This window comes from Ovis canadensis, chromosome 3 (assembly GCF_042477335.2).
Source record: "Ovis canadensis isolate MfBH-ARS-UI-01 breed Bighorn chromosome 3, ARS-UI_OviCan_v2, whole genome shotgun sequence".
NCBI classification, from domain to species: domain Eukaryota; kingdom Metazoa; phylum Chordata; class Mammalia; order Artiodactyla; family Bovidae; genus Ovis; species Ovis canadensis.
The window spans coordinates 98446332-98455882 of NC_091247.1; the positions used below are offsets into that span (position 1 = coordinate 98446332).

The 9551-nt window shown below is 39.0% G+C and overlaps 2 non-coding genes across 2 annotated transcripts; both read right to left on the reverse strand.

Annotated features, from left to right (window-relative positions):
• Positions 1-6133: 6133 nt before the first annotated feature.
• LOC138438366 (U6 spliceosomal RNA) lies at positions 6134-6240 on the reverse strand. The gene has a single exon (XR_011256305.1). It is a non-coding gene; the product is annotated as a U6 spliceosomal RNA (small nuclear RNA).
• A 547-nt stretch (positions 6241-6787) lies between these two features.
• On the reverse strand, positions 6788-6859 carry TRNAC-GCA (transfer RNA cysteine (anticodon GCA)). Its single transcript has one exon. It is a non-coding gene; the product is annotated as a tRNA-Cys (tRNA).
• Between the last annotated feature and the right edge of the window lie 2692 nt (positions 6860-9551).

The window sequence follows — 9551 nt, forward strand, 5'->3', positions numbered from 1 at the left end:
AACAAAACAAAAAATGGCGAATTTAGGGAAAATTCAAATGGAAATTCTGTATCTGCAATGAACTGTGGTAGACAGAATTCTAGAGGGCTCCATGGCGTTTTCCATCTCTCATTATTCCTGCAGTGATGTTAGGTTACATGGCAAAGGGATGTAATTAAATTACTAATTAGCTGATGTCACAATAAGAAGATTATCCAGGTGGGACTAGTCTAACCACATGGACAGTTTAAAAACAATTTTCTTTGTCAGTAGTAGAAGAGGAAGACAGACGTTCAAATTGTAACATTCAGAATTTAAGTTACTGTTCCTGGCTCTGAACTTGGAAGGAGCCACATATCAAAGAATATGGGTGACTTAGGCTCTGAAAGCCCCCATCTGCTGGCCAGAAAGGAAACCGGGACCTCTGTCCTCCAACTGCAAGCAGCTGAACTCAAAACCTGAATGAATTTGGAATCAGATTCTTCTCCAGAGCCTGCGGATGAGAGCTCAGTGCCAACACCTTGATTTTGACCCAATGAGACCCTAAACAGAGAATCCAATCAAAACCACCTGGAGTTTCAGCCTACAGAACTGAGAGCTCATACATGCAGGTCGTGTCAAGGATCTAAGTGTGTACATGAATAGAATGTAAATAAATTTACAATGGTATGAATCTAATGATGATTAAATATTAGCTTGATAGAGCTCTAAAAATAACAGAGTCTAGATGATAAACAAGAAGATAGATACAATGAAAATTCAGACAAAATCACACAAGAAAAAAAATGACAGAAAACACAGACATGACCTGAACATGTGGGAAACACAGTTGCAATCCCACTTGAAGAGGAAGCAGAGAAAGAAACAAGCAATTGGGAAAGACTGAGTGCTCAAGAATTTTCCAAAACTTATGAGATGAATTATATAGCCAGGAAAATATCTTTCAAAGTGAAAACATTTTAAATTTTCAAACTATTTTCACATAAAGAAAATTTGATGATTCATCCATGGAGAGAGAGCTTGCATAGATATACTAATTTCCAACAAATATATTTTAAGACATAATCATAAAGGATAAAATGATATGCTTGATAACAATTAACAATAACAATTCAAGTTTCAATACACAAGATGAACCTATTCTAAAGTTATATATAATTAAACACATATCATCAAAGTATTGAAAGTGAAAATTGCCAGAGTAAAAGTATAGACAAAAACCACATGATGGGTTATTTTAGCAAATCTGTCCCAGTGATGCAACAAATAGGAGAAGGCAATGGCACCCCACTCTAGTACTCTTGCGTGGAAAATCCCATGAACAGAGGAGCCTGGTGGGCTGCAGTCCATGGGGTCGCGAAGAGTCGGCATGACTGAGAGACTTCACTTTCACTTTTCACTTTCATGCACTGGAGAAGGAAATGGCAACCCACTGCAGTGTTGTTGTCTGGAGAATCCCAGGGACGGGGGAGCCTGGTGGGCTGCCGTCTATGGGGTCATATAGAGTTGGACACGACTGAAGTGACTTAGCAGCAGCAGATGCAACAAAAAAGCAGATGAAAAAGTATTAAGCAGAAATTTGAGCATTGTCTGCTTATTTAACTTATATACAGAGTACATCATGAGAAACGCTGGGCTGGAAGAAGCACAAGCTGGAATCAAGATTGCTGGGAGAAGTATCAATAACCTCAGATATCCAGATGATACCACCCTTATGGCAGAAAGTGAAGAGGAACTAAAAAGCCTCTTGATGAGAGTGAAAGAGGAGAGTGAAAAATTTGGCTTAAAGCTCAACATTCAGAAAACGAAGATCATGGCATCTGGTCCCATCACTTCATGGCAAATAGATGGGAAACAGTGGAAACAGGGTCAGACTTTATTTTGGGGGGATCCAAAATCACTGCAGAAGGTGATTGTAGCCATGAAATTAAAAGATGCTTACTCCTTGGAAGGAAAGTTATGACCAACCTAGATAACATATTCAAAAGCAGAAACATCACTTTGCCGACAAAGGTCCGTCTAGTCAAGGCTATGGTTTTTTCAGTGGTCATGTACAGATATGAGAGTTGGACTGTGAAGAAAGCTGAGTGCCAAAGAATTGATGCTTTTGAACTGTGGTGTTGGAGAAGACTCTTGAGAGTCCCTTGGACTGAAGGAAATCCAACCAGTCCATTACAAAGGAAGTCATTCCTGGGTGTTCACTGGAAAGACTGATGCTAAAGCTGAAACTCCAATACTTTGGCCACCACATGAGAAGAGTTGACTCATTGCAAAAGACTCTGATGCTGGGAGGGATTGGGGGCAGGAGGAGAAGGGGACGACAGACGATGAGATGGCTGGATGGCATCACCAACTCGATGGACATGAGTTTGAGTGAACTCCAGGAGTTGGTGATGGACAGGGAAGCCTGGCATGCTGTGATTCATGGGGTCGCAAAGAGTCGGACTCGACTGAGCAACTGAACTGAACTGAACTGTATCAACAAATGTAACCTAACTGACTATATTTAAAAATAACATTACAAGAAACACATAGCATATATCACTGCACCATTTATTAAAATTGATCATATGCTAAGTCCATAAAAGAGCAAATGCCAGAGGAAATAAACTATGTAAGCTGTGATCAGTTTACTTAAACAAGACATCAGTGACAACCAGCTATTTTATTTAAAACTCTCAAAGTTCTAGAAATTAGGTAATACTCATTCATTAAATAAGAAATAAAAATAAAAATTGGAATTATAAGAAATATTTCGTATCAATTTTGTGATGCTATTACAATATATACAAAGTTATTTTTGAATGCATATATTAGAAAAGAACAAAGCTGATAATAAAGTATTTATTTCAAGTAGTCAGATATACACTACAACTTAAAAGAAGGAAATAGATAATAAAATTAAAGTAAACATTAATGAAATAGAGACCACTTTCCAACAGAGTGAATAAGAAAGACTTTGAAAATACTAAAAATTATTAAACAGTTGGCATGGCTGATCCAGATAGAGGGAAAACATCACCAGCAGTCTTCATCAGCAATGAAAAAGGGTCTGATAGATTCTGTAAATATTCTGAAATTAATTTGAAGATTCATCATTACAACATTAAGTTTGAAAACCTGAGAATTAGTTATTTTCTTAGAAATTTGCAAGTTGCCCAAACTGAAATTTTGGTAAAACTAAAGGTTTTAAGTCCTTTAACTGGGGGATAGAAATAGGTAAACAAGCCACAAATCTTAATTGCCTCTGTTAGCAGAATCACAGAGCAAGTTGAGTGTGTCCTCCCAGGTCTTCTATGTAGAGCTGACAATATTGATTAGGGAGGGGAGGGAAGTCCATCTGGCTAGACTCAGAAAATTCTGAAAATCTTGAACCTCTGAATTTCACTGAGCTTAACTGGTGGTTCAGATGGTTAAAAAATCACCCACAATTCAGAAGACTGGGTTCTATCCCTGGATTGGGAAAATCCCCTGGAGGAGGGAATGGCAACCCACTCTAGTATTCTTGCTGGGGGAACTCCATGGACAGAGGAGTTCACCTCTTTTTGGAGGTAAAGACCATATGTTGTTGTTGTTTGGTCATTAAGTCATGTACAACTCTATGATTCCATAGCCAATAGTTCCCTAGGCTCCTCTGTCCATGGGATTTCCCAGGCAAGAACACTAGAATGGGTTACCCTTTCCTTCTCCAGGGGATCTTCCCAGGCCACAGACCAAATCCAGGTCTCCTGCATTGGCAAGTGGATTCTTTATCACTGAGCCACTGGGGAAATTCTAAAGACCTTATTGTTGTCCTTGTTCAGTTGCTCACTCGTGTCCGACTATTTGCAACCTCATGGACTGCAGCACGCCAGCCTACCCTGTCCTTCACCATCTTCCAGAGTTTGCTCAAATTCATGTCCATTGAGTTGGTGATGCCCTCCAACCATCTTGTTCTCTGTCATCCTCTTCTCCTCTTACCTTCAATCTTTTCCAGTATCAAGGTCTTTTCCAGTGAGTTGGCTCTTTGCATCAGGAGCTTCAGCTTCAGCATCAGTGCATACTCAATATTGATTTCTCTTAGGATTGATTGGTTTGATTTTCTTGCAGTCCAAGGGACTCTCAAGAGTATTCTCCAACATCACAGTTCAAAAGCATCAATTCTTTGGTGCTCAGTCTTCTTTATGGTCCAACTCTCACATCCAAATGTGACTACTGGAAAAACCACAGCTTTGACTATATGGATCTTTGTCAGCAAAGTAATGTCTCTGCTTTTTATGTCGTCTAGGTTTGTCATTGCTTTTCTTCCAGGAGCAAGCATCCTTTAATTTCATGGCCACAGTCACCATCTGCAGTGATTTTGGAGCCCAAAGAAAGTCTGTCACTGTTTCCATTTTTCCCCTTCATTTTGTCATGAAGTGATGGGACTGGATGCCATGATTTCAGTTTTTTGAATGTTGAGTTTTTTTTTTTTTTTTTTTTTTAAATTTTAGTTTTTTATTTTTTAAATTTTAAAATCTTTAATTCTTACATGCATTCCCAAACATGAACCCCCCTCCCACCTCCCTCCCCATAACAACTTTCTGGGTCATCCCCATGCACCAGCCCCAAGCATGCTGCATCCTGCGTCAGACATAGACTGGTGATTCAATTCACATGATAGTATACATGTTAGAATGTCATTCTCCCAAATCATCCCACCCTCTCCCTCTCCCTCTGAGTCCAAAAGTCCGTTATACACATCTGTGTCTCTTTCCCTGTCTTGCATACAGGGTCGTCATTGCCATCTTCCTAAATTCCATATATATGTGTTAGTATACTGTATTGGTGTTTTTCTTTCTGGCTTACTTCACTCTGTATAATTGGCTCCAGTTTCATCCATCTCATCAGAACTGATTCAAATGAATTCTTTTTAACGGCTGAGTAATACTCCATTGTGTATATGTACCACAGCTTTCTTATCCATTCATCTGCTGATGGACATCTAGGTTGTTTCCATGTCCTGGCTATTATAAACAGTGCTGCAATGAACATTGGGGTACATGTGTCTCTTTCAATTCTGGTTTCCTCGGTGTGTATGCCCAGCAGTGGGATTGCTGGGTCATAAGGTAGTTCTATTTGCAATTTTTTAAGGAATCTCCACACCGTTCTCCATAGTGGCTGTACTAGTTTGCATTCCCACCAACAGTGTAGGAGGGTTCCCTTTTCTCCACACCCTCTCCAGCATTTATTGCTTGCAGATTTTTGGATCGCAGCCATTCTGACTGGTGTGAAGTGGTACCTCATTGTGGTTTTGATTTGCATTTCTCTAATAATGAGTGATGTTGAGCATCTTTTCATGTGTTTGTTAGCCATCCGTATGTCTTCTTTGGAGAAATGTCTATTTAGTTCTTTGGCCCATTTTTTGATTGGGTCGTTTATTTTTCTGGAATTGAGCTGCATAAGTTGCTTGTATATTTTTGAGATTAGTTGTTTGTCAGTTGCTTTATTTGCTATTATTTTCTCCCATTCAGAAGGCTGTCTTTTCACCTTGCTTATAGTTTCCTTTGTTGTGCAGAAGCTTTTAATTTTAATTAGATCCCATTTGTTTATTTTTGCTTTTATTTCCAGAATTCTGGGAGGTGGATCATAGAGGATCCTGCTGTGATTTATGTCTGAGAGTGTTTTGCCTATGTTCTCCTCTAGGAGTTTTATAGTTTCTGATCTTACATTTAGATCTTTAATCCATTTTGAGTTTATTTTTGTGTGCGGTGTTAGAAAGTGATCTAGTTTCATTCTTTTACAAGTGGTTGACCAGTTTTCCCAGCACCACTTGTTAAACAGATTGTCTTTACTCCATTGTATATTCTTGCCTCCTTTGTCAAAGATAAGGTGTCCATATGTGTGTGGATTTATCTCTGGGCTTTCTATTTTGTTCCATTGATCTATATGTCTGTCTTTGTGCCAGTACCATACTGTCTTGATGACTGTGGCTTTGTAGTAGAGCCTGAAGTCAGGCAAGTTGATTCCTCCAGTTCCATTCTTCTTTCTCAAGATTGCTTTGGCTATTCGAGGTTTTTTGTATTTCCATACAAATCTTGAAATTATTTGTTCTAGTTCTGTGAAAAATGTGGCTGGTAGCTTGATAGGGATTGCATTGAATTTGTAAATTGCTTTGGGTAGTATACTCATTTTCAAAAATATGGAACGCTTCACGAATTTGCGTGTCATCCTTGCGCAGGGGCCATGCTAATCTTCTCTGTATCGTTCCAATTTTAGTATATGTGCTGCCGAAGCGAGCACTGAATGTTGAGTTTTAAGCCAACTTTTTCACTCTTCTCTTTCACCTTCATTAAGAGGCTCTATATGAATCAGTTTCTTGCAAAAGCAAGCCCATCCTCCTCAAGGTTCATAATCAGTCTGTTTTTTTGACTTCAGCTTGATAACCACAATCAGAGATATTGCCAGGGAAACACACACAAAATAATTACAAAATCTCGACAATTTAAGCTGGATATGTAAGAGCAATGTATGGAATGTGTTTGAAGGCTGTAAAATCCAAAACAATGGAATATAAAGTAGGTTCACATTGCATTTGATGATCAAAATGTCCTTATTTGAGTTTCTAGGCTTTGTGTGCTCTAGCTAAAGAAAGAGAAACTGCTTGGAAAAGGAATTCACAGATACCAACTACCGGCTAATTCATAGTTCTAGAAATCAGAAGTGAAGTCGCTCAGTCATGTCCGACTCTTTGTGACCCCATGGACGATAGCCTACCAGGCTCCTCTGTCCATAGGATTTTCCAGGCAAGAGTACTGAAGTGGGTTGCCATTTCCTTCTCCAGGGGATCTTCCCGACCCAGGGATTGAACCTGGGTCTTCTGCGTTGCAGGCAGACACTTTACCATCTGAGCTACCAGGGAATCCCAACAAGTCCATATTTTTAAGTATGTATTTTTATATATTAACCAATCCCTCCCTATTTTTTCTACTTCCTTTACTATTTTAACAACAATGAATAATGGTGGTGGTATTTAATTTTATAACCAGGCTTGTCTGGTGTCTGAGTGGTAAAGAATCCACCTACCAATGCAGGGATGTGGGTTTGATCCTGGGACAGGAAGATCCCCTGGAGGAGGGCATGGCAACCCACTCCAGTATTCTTGCCTGGGAAATCCCATGGACAGAGGATCCTGGAGGGCTACAGTCCATGGGGTTGCAAAGAGTTGGACATGACTGATGAGACTTAGCAATTTTCTAATAAAATAAGAACTGTTTAAGTGTTAGATATACATATATAAAATATTCATGAATCTATATATATATAATATATAAATACTGTGTATTGTATTATAAACACTGTATAGCATTTGTTAAACAAATACTAATTCCTTAACAAATTAAAAGGTATCCCACTAAAGCACAGGATTATTTCACTGAATACTCTCTGAATGGACATTTACTGAATTTCCTACTTCTTAGGTATTTCAGCTTGCGCTGCATATTCTGTAAGAGTTTAGCCTCCTGGGACAAAGAATAGCAAGCATTCCACTCTCACGTGAGGTTGTCTTGATATACAATATTTAAGTTATAGCTAAATTATACTACTGATGAGGATCTCTTAGGGGTAATTTCAATTTTTGCTTTATCTTACTATTTCCTTCTTTATTGACAGAGTTTGAAGGCTGGGAACAACTGATTAAAAAAGGCATTTTCGCTAACTTTTACTTAGATGCTTTGTTGAACCCAGTTTAAGTCCTGTTTACGTTGCAAATCTGAACCAGAAGACTCCACCAGACTGGAACTTCCTGACGCAGTAAGCATCAGGTAGCTCTCTGCCTTGCTTTCAGCACATCAGTACTCCATATGCTTTAAGAATGTCACTGAAATCTGGCAGCAATTTTGAAAGGCTCTTGACATGTTGTTTGGTGTCGTTCTCCAGTAGGAAGTGCCTGGGGTTGTGGCTGAAAGAAGGGGGAGACTGTGGCAATGAAGAAACACAAAAGCCTAACAAAAATGACTGGAATATGTAAAAGGTTTCTAGAAAGTAACAGATGTAGATACTTTATGGCGAGGAGTGGGATGGAGAGAGAAAGAGAAGAGAGCTCATAGAACACAAGAATCCCCAAATAACTGTTGATTGGATGCTCTTTAAATTCAACTGAAAAACAAAATGCCACATTTCAGATTGGCATATTAGACTGTGAGGTTCGTTCTCTTAGAAACTTTTTGAAAATTCAACTGGAAAACAGTGTAGAAAATGTGCCGGCCAAACCACTGACTTGCATATCGTCAGTGACTTGAAATAGGTGGAGTGACTTGAAATGCCATCCTTCTCCATCACCTGCAGTGTTGGCTCATTTGCAAGGACCTCAATTCTCTATCCCATTTAGCCATCCTCAATAGCACACGTGCCACGCCCTAGTGTATTTGAATAGTAGTTACTAGTATGTCTGTTGAGTCACTAGCCAAGTCGTTGGCTGTTTTGTCACCACTAAACACAGAGCAGAAATTGTTCTTTCAAATCAAGGTTAGGCAACTGCAGAGGGCTATTGGTTCAGCAATGAGATGTTTGCTAAGGGATTGTGATTACTGGGACTGGAGGTGGGGAAGGATCCAAAGTTAAGTTACTGTTCATAAGCCCTGAAAACCATGGACCCTGGTTCTCTCCCGAAATGCTCTCCAATGACCATCAGCACTGGTGTAATGTCAGTATCTACTCTTTACCAATATTTTGAAAGGCTGGTCTTCAGTTACAAAATCTTGTTCAAGATTCTGCATATCAAATTCTTTTCATGATAGAATGTTCTGTAAAGGTCAATATTTCTACATTATATGCTCATCAATATTTGCATGATTTATGCCAGGCCATTGCCTAGGTATTTATTGATGCTTACACTCGCTTATTTTATTTGGATCATCAGTCTTGAATCTAGGCCTCTTTTTCAGTGTTATATTGTCCCCAGGATGTCATACAGATAATATAGCACATAGCCAATATTATTTTGTGGTTGTTGTTGATTTGCTCAGTTGTGTCTGACTCTTTTGCAACCCCATGGACTGGAGCCCACCAGGCCCCTCTATTCGTGGGATTTCCTAGGTACGAATACTAGAGTTGGTTGCTATTTCCTTCTCCAGGGCATCTTCCAGATCCAGGGATTGAACCCATGTCTCCTGCACTGAGAGCAGATTCTTCACCATTTGAGCCACCTGGGGAGCCCAGTCAGTATTATTACTATTTATTTGTATGGATTTGATCATCTTTGGGGAGGTGCAAACTTATGCATCATTTGTGTTTCCTTCTTGAAGCTTTTTATGAATGAATTCAAGTTAGGAATGCTAAAACTACTTAAATATATTTGAGTCTGACCAATCTTTCTTAACACACTAAGTTTGAATGTATGTGTACAGAGAGCAAGTAGTTATGAATACACACTGAGGAAAAGAAAATGGCATTTCACAAAAGTTTGCTATGCAAATAGAAAGGTCATTCTGGATGGAATTTCTATTAGTCTTTCACACCTTATTTCCAGGTTTCCATTTCCTTGACTAGGTTTCATCATCTGAGTTGGTAAGGCAGATCTCTCAGAAAAAAAAAAAAAAAGAACAAAAAAA